At 32.9% G+C, this 20,028-nt stretch overlaps 1 long non-coding RNA gene across 3 annotated transcripts; it reads right to left on the minus strand.

The window, feature by feature from the left end:
• Positions 1–1,395: 1,395 nt before the first annotated feature.
• On the minus strand, positions 1,396–17,262 carry LOC120089901. Of its 3 annotated transcripts, none has more exons than XR_005485345.1 (7): positions 17,137–17,262; positions 16,916–17,062; positions 16,374–16,459; positions 16,041–16,082; positions 10,082–10,151; positions 3,313–3,588; positions 1,396–1,648 (listed from the first exon to the last, which is right to left on the minus strand). It is a non-coding gene; the product is annotated as an uncharacterized LOC120089901 (long non-coding RNA). The 3 variants fall into 3 exon arrangements; XR_005485344.1 differs by having other exon boundaries at positions 10,082–10,160; XR_005485346.1 differs by lacking the exons at positions 1,396–1,648; positions 3,313–3,588; positions 10,082–10,151 and adding an exon at positions 11,653–12,556.
• Positions 17,263–20,028: the final 2,766 nt, after the last annotated feature.

Here is a 20,028-nt window from a genome sequence, read left to right on the forward strand (position 1 = left end):
AAAGCTTGAGCCAGTTCTTCTCAATTGGTAATGCTTCCTGGTGCAAGAGATTCCAACCAATCTTTTGCTTTATCCTGCAAAGAAAATGAGAATAATCTTAAATGAATAGCAACATTAGAAACTCTATTTATTTTACCATTCTACAAATCATCAAGAAATCACAAATGTGTTTATGCAGATCCCCATTCAGTATGCCTTTGAGTGCTCCATCTCATGCCATTTGAATCAAACTAGGCTTTAATTCAAAATTGTTTATATTAATTGGAGTTTCAGCGATTCCAGCTGTGACACTAGAACAGCTGACTAGAATATTCTTTAATGGTCCTTACGTTACCTTGGTCTCTTATTGTTGCAAATTCAATCCTCAAATTCCTCCCAACTCTTCTCAATATCCATTCGATTTCTGGATCCAAATGAAAAATGTTAGTTCGACGATTTCGTCGCATACACCAAATATTTCAAACAAAAAATGAGAATAAAATAAAATAAAATCCAAATTAAGACTAGCTTCACTTTCACAAATTAACAAAAAAAAATCAGATTGCCAATCCCCTACAACGACGCCGAAAACTTGATAGCGACATGCAAGCTAATGTATCGAAGTAATAAAATCCCGACTGGGGTATCGTCCTCAGGGATTGAGTTTGAGGAATTTTCAGTTAGCTATGGTTAAACTCAAGCCAATTTTATTTGGACACACGAAAAGAGAAGTTCGTTGTTGAAGCTTAATTAAACAAGAAAACAAGACTACCAATTCAATGAGATAATAGTTCCAGGGTGTTGTTTCGCTATGAAATCTGAATCAGTTATTAACATATAGATCAATTATTTAGATCGAATGAGCTTAGAAGTCTATGATCAAGGTATTCTTTTTTAAGCTTAACCTATTCTAGCATAATTACATCATATTAAATTTCTTCCTCAATGTTATAACAGTACCGCATTATCGTTCCTTCGCTTGCAGACCTTATTATCCTTTAATCATTCTCATACATTATCAAATATTGGTCTAATTGCTCAATTCCAGCCAAACTTTTCTTTCTCAAGCATGAAATTTAGCCCAAAATATGTTTGTTCAATGGCCAATTAAATAAATAAATTCATATGGAGAAATTAAAATTCAACCATCAGACAACCAATTCAAACGTCAAAGAACTAATCAATTAAATTCATAGCAAAGACAATACCCTAGAATTGAGAGATTTAGCTACTTATGTTTACAAAAACTAGAGATCTAGCACATAAAATTGCCATAGAGAATAAAGAAGAAAGATGGAAAGGTAACACTGTCACACCCCCTCCCAGATTTCCCAAATGATCTGTAAGGAGGTGTGACTGCAGCAGTTACCAACCCTCTCGCTGGCACTTACTATGTACTAACCTGCTTAACCTAACTTAGATTCCTGAAATGCATAGATACTTAATCATAACTTAAGACAATGACAATCATTTATAGGGTTCTACGTTACTCTTCAATAATACAACATATACACTTTACATAAGTAGTGAGCCCAACACACTCAAGTAGTCCCTACATGACATAATACATGCATACTACTTTATACATAACCCACGCTTAGGCTTCCTAACATTTCGGTCTTGAGTGGAAGAGCAACAACAGAGTCTTTTTCTGGGGAGTGACTGCTACCTGTGGAGAAGACATTTAAACAGAGTGAGCTAAAATCCCAGTGAGTGACTAACCTTTGAATGTAAAAGATATACACATCAATCATGCTTAACAAAGAGATCATGAACTGAAAAGCGTAGCTAAAAACTGAGAAATTAGTCAAGCAAGTAATTACATAAAACTTCTCAACTAGTAATTAAACATAACATAGGCATCATAGACATCATCTCTGGGAGGCCCTTAGGCCTCAGCTTCCACATTAAATATCTTTACAAAAGAGTGACTTCTTTGGTCTGCTCTTGAGCATAACTTTACTGAACTAAAGCTTGGTTGGGGAGGGACCCTCCGATCCAACTTCCACTATAACTTTATTTGAGGTGTGTCACTTTTGACCATTACTTATGTATTTAATTGTAACTCATCGAACATCTTGCATAACACTTGAAACATAAAACATAATAACGTTCTGTAAATACTTCCTAAATCTTAGTTAAGAATGAGCATTCATCGCTCAAGCTCGCAATGTCTGTATCACGCCAAGAGACCCATACTTCGACCTCAGGTTACTGAAATATGGCCTAAGAAACCCATACTTTAGCCTCTCAAATATGGCCTAAGAGACCCATACTTCAGCCTCTTCTTCAGAACTTTCTACGTGCACGTGGAGTTACTAAGTACCATCAACACCTTAGATACTTCCTAGACACCTTCCATGCTTTAAGTATCTAACTTACTAAAAACATATCATGTTTTAAAATCATATATATTATGAATCTTTCAGAATATAGCTTTAAGCTTAGCATTTGTAGAAACTTAGCTACAGTCTTTAGAACACATGCTTCAACATAGAATACTTAATCTGAAATAAGGCTAACGTATCACCTTGGCATTCGATAAAACAAGTACATACTTGAGGAAAATGCTAAGCAATCTCATGAAACTTAATTGTTTGAAAACATATAAACTTATCAATAATTATCGTTGAAATCACATAGTTTATCACTCTTCATAGTTCTTACTAATGCAGAACCAACTCAATGTATAGCATTCTTCTTTAACAAGTTTTACTAAAACTTGAATTCATCTCCTGGGATGTGGCTCCTCCGTCCATCACCTTTCTAGTCCCATTGGCCCTATGTGTACGTAGCTAGGATCATATCTTAAACCACCTTTAAGCTCGGTTACCACTTCAAGGTATTGAGCTAAACATACTTTACTAGGAGTCATTCACATAAACATCACATTTAGCTTTGTCTTATAGACTTAGCTTTCCCTATTAGCAGGCGCTAACCATTCAAGCTGTGTCTAGGGCAACATACTTCATAAGCACTAGACATTAATTACTTAAGAACATCATGCCTGGACCATACCTATCCATACTTTATAAGTTATTAATCTATCAAGCATACGTAAACATCAGTAAAGTAAATAGCTTGGCAAACGTTTGAGGTTGGCTATCAATAAGTAACTTTCATTAAAGTATGACTTGCTAAATCATTCATAAACATTTGTAAACATTAGAGTCACTCACAGTCTTTGGGAACTTCTTTTAAGATTGATGAGAATGAATGATATATCATGCAATGGAATATTATGGAATCAATAAGCACTTAAACTACATTTAATTTGAATTTCAAGCATGTTGTTCATATGATATTCAAAAGAGAGTTTGAAACACATATTACCTTTGAAGTTATCCTTCATAAATTTGACTGAAATCCACCAAGATAGAGCTTGAAGTAGCAAGAGGACTGCCACCGAGATCTTCTCTACTATGCTCAATATGGAACGTGTGATGGAAACACATAAACAAGTTGTATTGATGAAGAATAAGAGTAGGGTTTTCAGGTTACCAATTCAGAAAGTATATCTCAGTATCCTCTTTGATCTTCATGCATGGAGTTTCTATATATAGGAAGAATTCATGCAAATGTATATGGTTGCATGAAGAACAGCTCCAGCTTGAAGATCATTGCAAAACAGAAATGGAATTTGGTGATTATCTAACATAAAGGTTAGTGGATTTTTCCCAAAAATTGAAAAAATCCACTAACTAAAAAATGATTTCAAAAATCATTATTATTTTATTATTAAAATTAGTTTTATAAAATTAATTAAAAATAATTAATTAAATAAAACTAATTTTTAATTAATATTAATTTAACATCTAAATATTAAATTGATAAAATATTGATATCACCAATTAATCAATTTTATATTTAAATCATAATTTAAATACTAATTGATTTTCTAATTTCGTTTAACTTCAATTAAATTAAACGTTTATAATTGTATCATATACAATCAATCGAAAACCCTAAAAATTGAATTTGAACATTTTAAATTCATAACCCTAATCAATACTCAATTTATTATTCCAATTTAATGAGCTAGTAGAGGGACCTAATGAACCTACAGATCATGAGCTCCAACGATCTGTAATTAATTCGTTAAAATTCTTTAATCGAATTAATTACTAACAAATTAATTACTATTCGTTAACTATCAAGACACACCATTATCGCTTGATAGTTGCACTCTCCTCACTGTATATATATTTTTGTCCATATAAACCATAATCAATAAGTCAATCCTTCACATGTCATTCGTAATTACAGTTGGGTCAAAATTACCGTTTTACCCCTGTAAATACATCTTGTTTCTTAAGTTTCCACTGACCCTTTAATGAACAATTTGGATTCATAATATTACTTGTGAATCACGTTATTCTCTATCATGAGAAGGCGGGGCCTGCTTGTTCAAGACCTGGAATCAACACTTAAGAGAACAACCATCTGGTAACCCTAAAATGGGTAGGAGTAAATTCCATCTTGCAGAGTTATCTCCCCATCCATCCATCCGGTCTTATCCCCAAAATGGAAGGCTTATTGAGTAGTGTTGTTGGACTACTCTCACCCATGCAGATCAAAGGATAATCCCAAATAAACAGGAGTTCATAGCTAGCTCAGGATTAAGATCGAGTTATCCTAGGTTACTTAAGTATGAAATAATTAATTTTAACAATAAACGGTCGTTATAAAGAAAAGTGATTGTTTCGTGGTTCAGTTTATATGCAAACTCATTACATAGGATGTCCCCACTTACATGTCTCTACATGAATGATCTGTGGATCACATCCTTTGTATTACCTATACAAAATAGGTTGCATCCAATAGTGTTACCAGGATGAGATACTCAATTTCATCCATATATTTATAGACCATTTAGGCTATATACTATTAACTTGATCTTGTTTATGTCACCACATAAAGTTAAAGTATTCATACTATAGCCATGAATATGTTTATTGGATTTTCATAATAGAATGGAAAATCAAAAACTTTATTGAATAAAATACTCAATAACATTTTATTGATAAATAGAATGTTCAATAAAAAATTTACGAACTAAAAGTTCTAGGACATTCCCAACAATCTCCCACTTGGACTAAAACTTCAGTGAAAACAAATATATACAATACAATGCTGAGAAACATAAAGAGAAAATACAATAAACTAGGGCATCTTTAATACCATAGATATTCTTCCACTTGCCTTGATTATGTTGCTCGGAGTCCTAATCCAACCAGGTGACCCTCGAACACTTTAGTCGAGAGGGCCTTCATAAATGGATCAGCAAGGTTGTCTTCAGAGGCTATCTTTGTGACGATCACGTCTCCTCAGTTTACTATCTCTCTGATGATATGATACTTTCTCTCAATATGTTTTTCACGTTTGTGACTCCATGGTTCTTTCGAGTTGGCAACAACACCACTATTTTCACAATACAGTGTGATAGGTAAGTGCATATTTGGAACTACTTCCAAGTTAGCCAAGAATTTGCGTAGTTATACTGCTTTTTTAGCGGCTTCACATGCGGCTACGTATTCTACTTCCATTGTGGAGCCAACGATACAACTTTGCTTAATGCATCTCCAAACTATAGCTCCTCCATTGAGAGTGAAAACTGATCCTGAAGTAGATTTCCTTAAATCCACATCAGTCTGGAAATTAGAATCAGTGTATCTAGTAAGGATCAAATCCTTAGGTCCATACACAAGCATATAGTCCCTCATTTATCCTTAGATACTTGAGGATATTTTTGACAACAGTTCAATGACTGTGTCCTGGATTGGATTGGAACCTACTGACGATTCCAACTGCAAAGCATATGCCAGGGCATGTACATAACAGTACATCAAACTCCCAACTGCATATGCGTATGGAATTCTTGTCATTTCCTCAATATCTTGAGGTGTCTTAGGACACTGTTCCTTTAACAAATGAATTCCATGTCTAAAAGGTAACATACATCTTTTGAAATTTTACATATTATATCTCGACAACATCTTGTCAATATAAGATGCCTGAGATAGTGCTAGGGTTCTATTCTTTCGATTTCGAAAGATCTATATTCCTAGAACATATTGAGCATCACCCAAATATTTCATTTGGAATTGTGTTGCTAACCATCTCTTTACGTCAGCAAGGAAGTTTATCTTATTCCCAATGAGCAAGATATTATCAACATAAAGAACTAAGAATGCTACAGTCTTGTTGACTATCTTTTTGTATACACAAGGTTCGTCAACATTTTGTTCAAAGCCATAAGATTTGATCGCAGTATCAAATCTTATATTCCAGGATCTTGAAGCTTGTTTTAACTCATAAATGGATTGTTTAAGCTTACAGACTTTCTGCTTCTGTCCTTGTTCGATGAACCCTTTTGGTTGAGACATAAAAATACTTTCATCAAGATGGCCATTTATAAAAGCTATCTTGACATCCATTTTCCATATTTCATAGTCATAATATGTGGCAATGGATATAAGTATCCTAATCGATTTTATCATGGCAACAGGAGAAAAGGTTTCTTCATAGTCAACCCATTCTCTTTGGGTAAAACCTTTTGCCATGAGTCTGGCTTTATAGGTTTGCACGTGTCAGTTTGGTCTCGTTTTCTCTTGTAGATCCATTTGCAGCCTATAGATTTAACCCCACGTGGTTGATCTACAAGTTCCCAGACAGATTGAAGTACATAGATTCCATTTCAACTTCCATGGATTTTATCCACTGTTCCCTGTCAACATCTTCCATTTCCTTTTAAAGGTTAATGGATCCTCTAATCCATCATCATGTATGATGTTTTGAGTTTCTGTTAAACCCATATAGCATTCAGGTTGTTGAATAAACCTTTCACTACGTCAAGGCATACTCAAATCTTGAGATGGATGTGATAGGACAACAACAGTTGTTGATGGACCAGCTTGATTAACAACTATTGTTGATATTTTTATAGCATCTTTGGTCATTTCTTGCAATATTAGTTTACTGTGAGGTAGATGATTTTTTATATAATCTTCTTCCAAGAATGTAGCGTTTGTCGATATAAATACTTTGTCTTCTTAGGGATCATAAAAAATCCTCTTTTTGTTTCTTTGGGGTATCCTACAAAGAGGCATAACTTTGAACGTGTTTCCAGTTTCTTAGGATTTTGTACCAACACATGTACTGAACAACCTCATATATGAAAATGACGTAAACCAGTTTTGCGTCCTTGCCACAACTCATATGGTGTTTCTGAAACACTTTTTGAAGGAACAATGTTTAGAATATATATTGCAATCTGTACTGCATACTCCTAAAAAGATTGAGATAACTTAGCATAACTCATCATCAACTGGACCATGTCTAACAAGGTTCGATTTCTCCTTTCTGCAATACCGTTTTGTTGTGGTGTTCCAGGTGCTGTGAGTTGGGATTGAATTCCATGATCTACTAGATAGTTCTGGAATTGTAAATCCATATACTCACCACCTTGATCAGAACAAAATGTTTTAATTCTTTTACTTAACAAATTTTCTATTTCGGTCTTAAATTCTTTGAACTTTTCAAGAGTTTCAAACCTGTGACTGATTAAGTAAATGTAGCCATATCTCGAGTAATCATCAACAAAACTGACGATATACTGATAGCCTCCTCGTGTTTTTATAGAGGTTCTTTGGCACGAATACCTTTGTTAGAAAAAGATCTTTTTGTCATTTTTTCCTCAAGACATGATTCACATGGAGGTAAAGAACTATCTTCTAATTGACTTAGATGACCGTTTTCTTTTATTAATCTCTCAATTCTATTGAGATTAATGTGACCAAGTCTGAGGTGCCAAAGATAGGCATTAGGAGAATTTTTTTGTTTTTTATTTTAAGTCTCAGCCATTTTAGACATCTTTATATTTAGAATGACCTTTACTTCAGTTGGGTTTAATATGTACAAGTTATTTTTGAGTCTTGCATAACAAATATGAACACCTCTTGAGAAAAACAAATACTTCATTAGATTCAAAGATATTCTGTACATATTTTCTAGCAAACAGAAAATAGAGATTAAGTTTCTTTTCATCTTAGGCATATAATACACATTCCTAAGTAAGATAAAATACTCTCCAAAAAATAGCTTGATATCTTCTACTGCATGAGCTGAAATGACTTCACCCATTCCCACCTTGAAAGCCATTTCCTGTTCAGAAAGTTCTCTCCAAGAACTAGTTTCCTGTAGAAAAGTGCAAGACCCATGTTTCAAAATTAAGCTCACATTTATTCCTTTCGTTTTCAATTCTTCGTAACTTACTTTAGGGTGTCGGGTACTTAGTCAAATTTAAAAAGGTTTAGACTTCAGCTGATTGCCTCCTTTCGGACGACCACACCCAGTACTTAGTAGGATTTTTTGGGTGCCAAACCCATGTTTAGCAAGTATGCCTGTTCGCCCAACAAATTCCAGATTCAGGTTCTAATGTCAATAACTCGAAATCTAAAACTCATTTTAAGAAAATTCCTTCTTCAAACATTCTTCGAATTGTGTTAACAATGTTATCTCAAAATTTCAGCATAAAACTCTTCATGGTTTGATCTAGAACTTTAAATCTTCCCCAATGGCCCTAAATTGCAAAGCTGCCTACTTGTTCAACACTTTCTATGTTTAGTTTCCAAAATACGTAACTCAAACCCCAGACCTTATCTTGAAAAAGTTTCTTCTATAAACTTACTCATAAAGGTGATAACAATATTACCTTAAGTTTTTAGCTTGAAATTTCATGTGGTTCAACCTAGATCTTGATTTCTTCGTCGACGGCCTGGATTCGCCCAAAAATAGAACCCATCGATACTTCCTTCATTCTCCGACCTTCTTCTAGTGAGACTTCATTCTAATGGCTTGGATTCAGAAACTATACTCATAGAACTTTCCAACGGTACTAAGTTCGCCTCATTTGCTCGAAGGAATCGTCCAAAACGAGCTCTTGAGCTTCTCTTCCCTTTTTATACTATCATTCAGCCCCTATGCATGAAATCTCCTTAAGCCACCTCACCCATTAATGGAGATTAAGGGCCCAGATTGAGCCATTGTTTGGATAACTAAAAGAAAATTTTAAGCTAAACATTTCGAGCAAATTCAATCTTCGATGGAAAAACTTGATGGGAAAGGGTCATTACTTGATGGAAATTTCGATGGTTCTCTACTGAATACTCGATGGGATACTTGATGCCAACCCTTCCTCGATCGCTTATACTTGACGCTCGACCCTTCCTTGATTGCTCAAACTCAATGCTCAGTGGCATTTACTCGTTGCCTGCCTTGTGCTTACTCGATGCTCAGCCACCATTTCCACGACCAACACTTAGCCAAATTTTCTTTTTTTGCAAGGCTAGCTTATTAAACACCCGAGAGCTAAGATCCTCATACTTAAACATTTCCCTTTTCACTTCCTTATCCTTAAACATATTTAAGTGAGGTAATTAAAACTCGGGTTTTACAAACACGATTTCCCTTCACCGTTTGTGTCATGATCTCGATCTCTTGAACCTTCGTTGTTGAGTTTCGAATTGATCTCAGTGATAGCTTCATTCTCTAGAGGATCTCTTTCAATTTAAGTCTCCAAATTTCACCAAGTTGGCCTCCCCTTTTAAATGTTGGTAGAAGACTTATTTTATGAGTAGCACCCACAGCATCGCAACGCTATAAGCAGCGTCGCGACACTAATGTAGATAATAGTTGCCTTCATATCGTAGCATCACAACGCTATTGGCAGCATTTCAACGTTGCCCTATTTTTCTTCCGTAGTGATTTGCCCAACTTGCTCTTTCACTTCTCCTTGTATTGGATGGTCTTGAAGCCTTTGTTTTTAGACATTTGCATCAAGTTTTTATCCAAATAAGTTCAACTAGCCCTAGTAACTCGGTATCCTGAAATTGGCTCAATAAACCATATCAAATTATGTAAACTAGCAATTTTAGCTCCAAATTCGAAGGCGAGAAAAGCATTTTTTAGGTGCTTTTCAGAAAACCAATGATGAATACATCAAACACATAAGTATAAATAATAATTTTGTTTCTTCTAATGCAAATAAGACCAAATCACCAAAATCGAAATTCTCACCATATTTTAACAAAATTCTAAATACCTAACATTTGTGGAGAAAATTCTGGCGAGTCTTTAGCGTTCTTGATATTCCAATGAATCAAATCCAATCCCTACAAAATCTTCAAAGTGGTAGAGACTCGTATTGATAAAGAGTTATAGAATTAGAGCAATATGAGAACAAAACAAGAACAAAAAGAAGCAAAGTAAAGAATAAAATAAAGAGAAAAAAGTAGAGAGAACAATTGAATTCAATTGTGGCGTGTGTTGGATCGATATGGCAAGCCTATAGGGGATGAATATGGTTTAATTAAACTTTTTTTTCTAAATTAACCCAATTAAACTAATTAATACACTTTTTATAAATAATAAGAAAAATTCAATTTATGTAACAAATAAGATGACAAAAATATTATAATTTAATTCTATCAAATTTTAGCAAATAAATAAGAACAAACTAAAACATACAATAAATTGCTTAAATTAATTGCAAAAATAAAAAGGAAAGAGTTAGAGAAGAAGACACCGTAATTTTTATAGTGGTTCGGTCAAACTCAACCTACTCCACTCCCCAAGCGCCTTTTGGGAATTTGAATAAATTTTCGACTCTTTCCACGGATTAGAGTCCAACCGTTACATTACCGCTCCTTTTACGGGTTCAAGAGCAAACCCGATCCGTTACAAATATTGGAATTTTTGAAGAACACAATACAACTCTCACTAGAGTGGATTTACAAATTTAAGTACTCAACAAGTTTGTTCTCACAATACAAGAATAAGATTAAAAGAAAAAAAAAATTGGGAACTTAGAGAGAGTAACAATGGAACTTTTGAGTTTTGGAGGATTATGAAATATAAAATTTTTTTGGTTTAAAAATTGGAGAGGAAGATGGTTTATATAGAGATGGAAAAATTTTTAGAAACTACAATTAATTTGGACCATTGGAAAGGAAAAGAAAAATCAATGGTGGAGATTTTAAATTAAACTAGTCGTTAGATACAAACAAAATATAATATTAAATTCCTTTTCTTTTGAAATTCATTTTCTTTTTAAAATTAATCCAAAAAATAAAAAAACATATCATGTGTCAAAAACTAACCGTTAGACACAAACATAAAATAATATTAAATTCATTTTCTTTAAAGTCAATCCAAAAATAAAAAACATACCATGTGTAAAAAACTAGCCGTTAGACACAAACATAAAATAATATTAAATTCATTTTCCTTTTAATTCATTTTCTTTTTAAATTTATTCTCTTTAAAGTCAATCCAAAAATAAAAAACATACCATGTGTAAAAAAACTAGCCGTTAGACACAAACATAAAATAATATTAAATTTATTTTCCTTTTAAATTTCAATTTTTTATTTTAAATAAATCCAAAAATCAAAAGTCCATATGTTAACTCTTAATGATCCATCATTCAACTAATATGTTGTCACATGTCTACATGCAAATGGTCTGGTTATGCCACGTCATCCACCATGGTATTTTCTCTATAGACTTGTTTCGGTCATATCGTCTTCGTTTTAGCTCTGATTTGAGTGATTCAAGAGGTGTTGGAATCGTTGTTCCGAGCTCTACGTTATGGATAGACTAAAACAAGAAGATTTTCAGTAGTTAAAAATTGAGTTTGCTATCATCAAAATATTGATTAATTAATTAATTAATTAAAATTAATTAATTTGAGATTAAGGGCCAAAAAGGCAACGACGTGTCTTACAAAGGCACCACTATTTATAGGATATAGAATGGTGTGTGTTATAATATAAAATTTAATGGAAGGTGTATGTTACAACATGGAATTCAATGAAAGGTTTATGAAATTAGGATATCTACACTAATATTACATTTATAATGTATATTACTTAATAATACTATTTTATTTTTTGATTTTTATTTTTAAAATTTGGTCGGTAAACACACTTGTATCTATATACTTCTTTGATTTTTTTTCTAATATATACAAGTATTTTGTATCCAAACCACGTTTTGAAATCTTTACAAAGAAATGCTAAAATTAGGGTTGACAACGGGGCTGGGGGGATTCCCTGTCCCCATCCCCAATGGGGGAATTTACCCCTGTGCCCACCATTTGAAGGTGGGGATGGGGTGGGGATTCCCCGTTTCCCTTTTTAATCCCGGTGGGGATTCCTCTATCAACTCCCCCTGAGGATCCCATTTAAAATGTTATATGATATACGTAATAACATTTTTTTAAAATTTGAGGTACTTTGTTTAGAATGCACTAGTCCACAAAAACAAAACAAACAAAATTTAATATATGCAAATCCATGAAATAAACACAATTCACAACCTCAAAAATCCATGAAATAACTTTACAACTTATATTATATAAAGTTCAAATAAAAGTTTGAAATAAAATAAAGTCAAATGTCTTATATAACAACCACAATCATAAACTTGCTCGTCCTTCTCTCTTCACACAGGTGACTTTATGTTTATCTTTTCTCCTTTCTCGACATCATTCCGTCCTTAGTTTTGAGTATTATTTCTATATTTAAAATATAATTAACAAATAATGTCATAAAAAATAAGTAGACAACAAAACCACTTAACAAAGTAATAACAAAATAATGTTAATCCTTGAGTATATACCTTAGTCATCACTCATCTTCATCAGAGTGCATCTTCTAAAACAGTTGCTAAATGTTTAACCATTTATTTTTTTCGTACTAATACCTTATGTTGTCACATATTTATAATACAAAAGAATTTTATTTATATATTAAATGTTAAATATAGGTAAATATAAATAAACTAACATAATTGTCAAAACTTCAGTTGCAATCCAATTTTGAGCATACATCAAAACCTTTATTATCTTCAAATGAAGTTTGTTACGATGTGGGCTTACAATCCTACCACAGATACTAAAAGCAGACTTTGATGCAACACTAGATAACGGGATGGCTAATATGTCTATAGCAATTTCTTATAAAATGGATACTTGACCCCATTCGATTTCCACCAACTCAGAATGTCAAAGTTAGATGATCGGGGTAATATAGGTTCATCTAAATATGCATCAAATTATTACTTCTAATTCATCTTATTAGAATTTGATACAAACAAGTCATAATCATCATCAAATTCAATATTCTTTGATGTTCCACTTAAATTTTTAGAGCGAGAATCATCACTTTCACTTTTATGCTTCAGCTAATATTCTTTCTCCAAATCTGAACAAATATTTTTAATCTTTTCCATCTCTTGAAAAGAGTATCTCCATAAATTCTAGAGAAGTATAACTCAATCAACTTCAATTTGTAATGTGGATCTAAAACTGCAGCTATGACCATTACACCATGAATTTTCTTCCAATACTTATTAAACTTTGAAATCATATTTGAAGCCATGTCTCTTATGTCTTGGAAGCTAAAATTCATTCATTCAGAAATAGTCAACTTCAATTTAAAAATTTTTGGGAAAAAAAAATAATAGAATATTTCCAGAAAATATTTCAGTCACGTGATGAAATATTATCAGTTTCTCACATATCTCTTTTGCCAATACCCAATTTTGATCTAAAGGTAAACATTTTAACTTTAATTCTCATGGTTTCAATCGATAAAAAATTGTCTTATACTTCAATGTGGTGGCTAACATAAAATATGTAGAATTTCACTAGTATAACAATCAAGACTCAACATCCTACCATCATATATATTTAATTGACGAGCAGTTTCCTCAGATTTCTCTTTATTTTTTTTTTTATGTACCAAAAAACTCACACTTCTACGAACTCTTTCAATCTCATTTCCTATCACTGTCAACCCATCTTTCAGACTTAAATTTAGAATATGAGCACAACACCGTATATGAAATAAACTCTCATCTAAGATTAAATTTTCAAATAGATTATCAATAAGCATATTAACTATGGAATTATTTGTACAATATTGACAATTTTCAGTTGATATTCTAGTCTAACAAATATTTCATTACTTCTCCGTGAGGTATCTCAAAAGTGTGTGGAGAATAGACATATATAAACTTAAAACATATATTTGAAAATATAAAATCAATCTATGTACAAATAATTAGAAATTAAGTACTCTAGAATGTTAAATAGATGTATCTGATTATTTTGTTTCACAAGACCTAACTATCATCAACAAAATGTACAATGACAATCATATAACCTTTTGTTTGGTGTTTGAAGTCCATATGTTCATTTAAGGGTAATTTTTCCATTCATCTCATTCAACAACATCATGGTTTTCAACTTCTCAGTCTCGTAAATCTTTAAGATTTCCTTCTTTGTGTGTCTTGACACCATCTTAAATAACTTTGATGATATTACAATTCATTAAACTTTCATGTTCAACTATCGAGAGAGGATATTCATGTTTGATTATCATCCTAGCTAACACTCTTTTTACAGCGTCCTAATCAAAATTATATAAACTCAATGTGTTGTTCTTCTCTCTATTAGGATTCAATGGGGATTTTCGTATATCCTTTTGTCCTTTATAAGGGCATATCTTAATACGGTCATGCAAATGTTTGGTTCCATTTTTACTCTCACCTCCTAATTTTTGTTTGCAATCATTACAAAGCGCCTTATCTACTCCATTTATTTTTTGCTTCTTAAAATGGTTCCAAACAACTGATGTCAATCTCCTCTTTAAAGATCCATTCTCATTGTCCTCACCAAGAATAACACAATCATCAACACTCAAATTATCTTCATTTGAGGAGCCTAAAGTTAAAATCTGGTGTTGAATTTTGGCTTGGACTTAGAATTGGACTTGAAATTGGAGTTATATTTGGACTTGGCGAATCTTTAGTTGTAGAAGGTGAAGACATTGTTTTTTTGTAACCTATCAAATTATACAAAATAAAAAAAATATTTTTTTTTAAAAAAAAAATCTTGTCTTTTATCCTCAAAAGGTCTTTCTCCAATATTTACATTCAATTGAATTTCTGCTAATTCACTTATTAATTTTTAAAAAACACCAATGCACCAAATTCAAAAGTACAGTTTTCTAAAAAAATAAGAAGAAAAAGAAAGAGTGCACTCGATGGCAGCAAGCAATTAATCTTGATTATGCACAATTTTCTTAAAAGAAAAAAAAAATCTTGATTATGCAAAAGCGGTATTTTGTTACCACTAGAAGAAATTCGAGATTTAATATCGATTGGAAAAAGTGAAATCAGATGTATAATGTCGGTTTAAAAAAAAATGGATCTTTAATGTCGGTTTTAAACCGACATTGAAGATGGGCTTTAATGTTGGTTTAAAACCAACATTAAAGGTGTAATGTTTTTTTTTCATATTTTAGTAAATAATATATCCCTAAATCGCGCGCTCCTTCTCTTTTTTACGCCCAAACCCTTCTCTGTCGTACCGTCACTAAACCTTACCTCGCCCAATCCCTAAACCTTTCCCTCGTCGTCCGTCGATCGTTATCAACTTTCTTCCATCACCGTCTGTCGATCGTTCTTCAGCTTTCTTCACTCGCCGTCGATCGTTCTTCAGCTTTCTTCTTGTTTTAGAGGTATGACTCGAGATCATCCTCCTCTCTAACTATTGGTGTGTTATGCCTGATTGTTGTTCTGATTTGGGTTGGGATTTTTAGGAGGTGGGTTCCTCTTCTGAACTATATTCACAGAAGAAGAAGAGCCAATCCCAATGGATAAATTAGAAATACCAATTTTTTTATGGTATTTTGATACACCAGATTGCATATCCCAGAAGATCAATCCATCTGATCTCAACTTTCCCTTGTATTAATACTCCGATAACATTGTATTCTTCGATAAGGCTAGATTGAACCTTAGATACAAGGTTGTAGGGGTTAATTGGGCTCTAGCAAGAGTCAGATTGTCGTAATACATTTTCTTAAATTATTTCTGTTTTATTTTTATTTAATATTTATTGTAGATTAGCTTTGATGATATAGCTGCTTCTTCTGAATTGCTAACTTACAAAAACAAAAGAGTAATCCACATACAAAAGGTAGAGAACTAACCTTCACCCAATATCGATCTTTCCAAGGCAAACTGGGGTCAGCCTGCAACAAATTCCAAGTAAATATGATCACTTTATCTTCGTCACTTTGAGCACCTCAAGTTACAGGTGATGAATTGATCATAAGTATTCCTTCCTCTTTGTCTTCAATTGATCATATCTCGATTTATTTATTGTGACTAATATTCAGTTTCATATCGGTTTAAGAGAACCATCAATCTTGGATAAGAATTATGTGGATCCGTATTATCCACAAGTTCACAGAAACAAACATGCGAATGAACTTTTGTAATAGAATCATACAGATTTAAATGAAGTGCTAGTAAATTGATACCTCTCCAGGCCACACCACCGGTATCAAAAAGGAAGGAAGTGCTGCTAATAATATCCAAGAAGCAAATATTCCAATTCCGTAAACCTCTGTGTCAATAAGAACATCGATCACGACGACACTCTTCTCACGCACTTTATTGAACTCATAGAAAGTAAAGGTCTAATAGAGAAGAAGAAGAAGAAATCGTCTTCATTATTAATATTGGACAGAAAACGAAAGATAGAACAGTTTAAACGTCACTTGTTTGAATGACACTCATCAAATTAAATACAAATTTCCATTTCGAAAGTTGTCAAATCCCCAGATGTATAAATCAACAATATGCCCCTTTCTTCATTGTTGACTTCTTCAAAAAGCCAAACCTAATGTGAACCGAGAAGAAGATAAAATCTAGAAACGTATAAAGAAACTTCTGCTTAGTTCAGCAATAAACCGAATAATCAAACCCTTCTAAAGAAATAAGTAAAACCCATCAAACACTTTTCACAATCCATCGAAATGCAGAAAAATAGAATTAGGAGAAAAGTAAAATTTAAGCAGACCTCGTAGAGTTTGAAAGGAACCACAATTCCCCAGCAAAGAGTGAGCCAAAATGGAGTATAGGAAAGAAAGAAGAGTTCACCCCATCTCTTGCTAGGGTTTGAAAGAGAGCCATAAGCTTGAAGAATGTTTGGAAACGGAAGCAGGACCTGGATAGACATAGGTAAGAAGTGGAAGAAAACGAAAGGAAAGAAGAAGAAGAGAGTGAGAAAAGCAAATTTACCGGCCATTTACAACAGTGATTAAAGATGTGAAACTGAGATGATATGATAGATCTCGGCTTGAAAATAGAGGGCTATGGAGCTCCTATGGAGTAATTGTTTTGATATGTAGTATGTAAATATTTTTCCTATTGTTAATGAAGTTGGATCCTTTGTAACTACTAACTTTGGGTCAAGAACTATGGAGTAACTACTAACTCAGTCGCATATTCCTTTTTGTAAATTATCCACCATATGTTATAATCTTTGCTAAGGTATGTTAGTTTCGAGATTTAGTTTAATGGTTTGAGATTATAGCTTAATTATGTGATAGCTCTAAAAAAAGCTATTATTCCTTGATATTGACTCATACAAAATCTAAGGACAGGGTTTATTGTGATATTTGTTTGGATTGATATTTGTTTTGATTCAACACTTATTTTGAGTGAAGTTTTTCATTTGTTAGGTTCAAGTTTGACGTGCAAGGCTAAATTTTGATTCTTGGAGATTTGGAAGGAAGATAGGAAGATTGCATTGGACGTGTTTTAAAAAGGTTGACAAGTGGAGAAGGTGCACCCGATACAAAAAGGACTTCATAACAACATTAATAACAAAGACAAGGTAATATTTATAAGATACTTATCTTAAAAGTCTAGTTGTTCTAAATTTGTTGATGTTGCATACTTTACAATCATAATTTTTATGCTTTTAAATTTTCCCTTGTTATTGTTTTTTTTTTTTTTTTTTTGTAGATTAAGTTGCATATTTTACAATATGGATAAGTCATGGATGAAAATGAATAGAATGTCAGCTGAGTATGGTTTAGGGGTCGAGGTGTTTTATTAAAAATGGTCTACATTTCAAATATACCGAATGTCATGAGTTGTCCATGTTTGAAGTGTGTTAATGCAAAGACTCTAGATGTGAACAAAATAAAGATAACACTTATTTTTTAATGGTATAATCAAAGTTATCAGACATGGATTTTTCATGGTGAATCATTACCGATTAAGAGAAACAATGAAAATGTGTCTACTAGTGAAAGAGACGAAGTTGATGAGGATGATGTTGATGTTAATGACAATTGGAATGTTTGAGGCTACATACAATAACTATTTTAGTGGAAAATCTGATAATTTTGAAGAATTATTAGATGATGTGAAGAAACCATTGTACCCAAATTGTAAAACTTTTTCCAAAATATCTACATTGGTAAAGTTATATAATTTAAAAGCTAAATTTGGATGGAGCGATAAGAGTTTCACTAAGTTGTTGGAATTAATTCATAACATATTACCTAGTCCTAATGAAATTCCAACTCTACTTATGAAGCAAAAAAGATGTTGGGTACTCTTGGAATGAAGTACGAGAAGATTCATGATGTAGAAATGATTGTTGCTTGTTTAGAAAAGAACTTTTTAATGCAAATGTATGCCCCATTTGTGGTACATCAAGATGGAAGCTTCAAAAAATTTAAACGAAAGGGCTAAGAATATCCCATAGTAAAAGTCATGTGGTATTTCCCCTAATTCCAAGATTTGAAAGAATGTTTTGAAGTAAAAGAAACAGCAAGTTTATTGACGTGGCATGCTAAAAAAAAAAGAAACATATGGTTTATTAAAACATCCCAAAGATGCCCTATCGTGGAAAAAAATAGACAATTTGTGGCTAGAGTTTGGGTCAGAACCTAGAAATCTTCGTCTTGCTCTTTCGACAAATGGGGTAAATCCACATGGAGATCTTAGTAGTAGATATAGTTGTTTGGCTAGTGATGTTAGTGACGTACAATCTACCTCCATGGTTGTGCATGAAGGCGAAATTTTTTTTATGTTGACTGACTAATATCTGTTCCTAAACAACCGGGAAATGACATAGATGTTTATTTAGCTCCGTTAGTAGATGACTTGAAAAATTTTTGAAAGAAAATGGGGTAGAATGTTACGATGCATATGAAGAACAACGTTTCATGCTTAAAGCCATTTTATTATGGACCATTAATGATTTTCCTGCGTATGCTAACTTGTGTGGTTGTACGGTTAAAGGATATCATGCATGTCCCAATTTGTGGAGAGAATACTTCATCCACTTATTTACAAGGGAAAAGGATGGCATATCTCGGGCATCGCAAGTTTCTACCCGCCATCATCCATATAGAAAACAAAAGAAAGTTTTTAATGGCGCACAAGAATTAGAATTTGGTCCAGACCATTGAGTGGGGAAGAAATTCTTGCAGAAACAAGTAAAGTATCAATATTCATTTGGTAAGAAAAGTATCAAAGAAAAGAATAGTGGAGATATCACTTCAACTTATTCGGAAAAATTCTATTCTTTTCGAGTTAGAATACTGGAAGTATCTTGACGTGCGACATTGTTTAGACGTGAATGCACATTGAAAGAATGTATGTGCAAATCTTATGGCACATTGCTTGATTCCTGGTAAAACAAAAGATGGAATAAAGACTCGATTAGATTTGGTGGAACTGAACATTAGATCAGATTTAGCCCCCTCAAGTAGGAGAGAAAAAAGTCTTTTTACCTCCCGCATGTTATAACATTAACACGAGCTGAGAAATTGAGCTTTTGTAAGGTACTATAAAAAATTAAAGTACCTGAAGGCTATTCATCGAACATTCAAAATTTAGTGTCGCTCACAGATTTGAAACGTTATGGACTTAATTCGCATGACCATCACGTTCTTATGCAATAATTATTAACTGGTAGCCATTTGTGATATTTTACCCAAACATGTAAGACTTGCAATTACTCGCATATGCTTCTTCTTTAATGTTATATGTTGCAAGGCGATCGATTCATCTCAGTTAAAGGGTATGCAAGAGGATATTTTTTGTCACTCTATGCCTCTTAGAGAAGTATTTTCCTTCATCATTCTTCACAATAATGGTACACCTTGTAGT

Source organism: Benincasa hispida, chromosome 11 (genome assembly GCF_009727055.1).
Source record: "Benincasa hispida cultivar B227 chromosome 11, ASM972705v1, whole genome shotgun sequence".
Classification (NCBI taxonomy): Eukaryota; Viridiplantae; Streptophyta; class Magnoliopsida; order Cucurbitales; family Cucurbitaceae; genus Benincasa; species Benincasa hispida.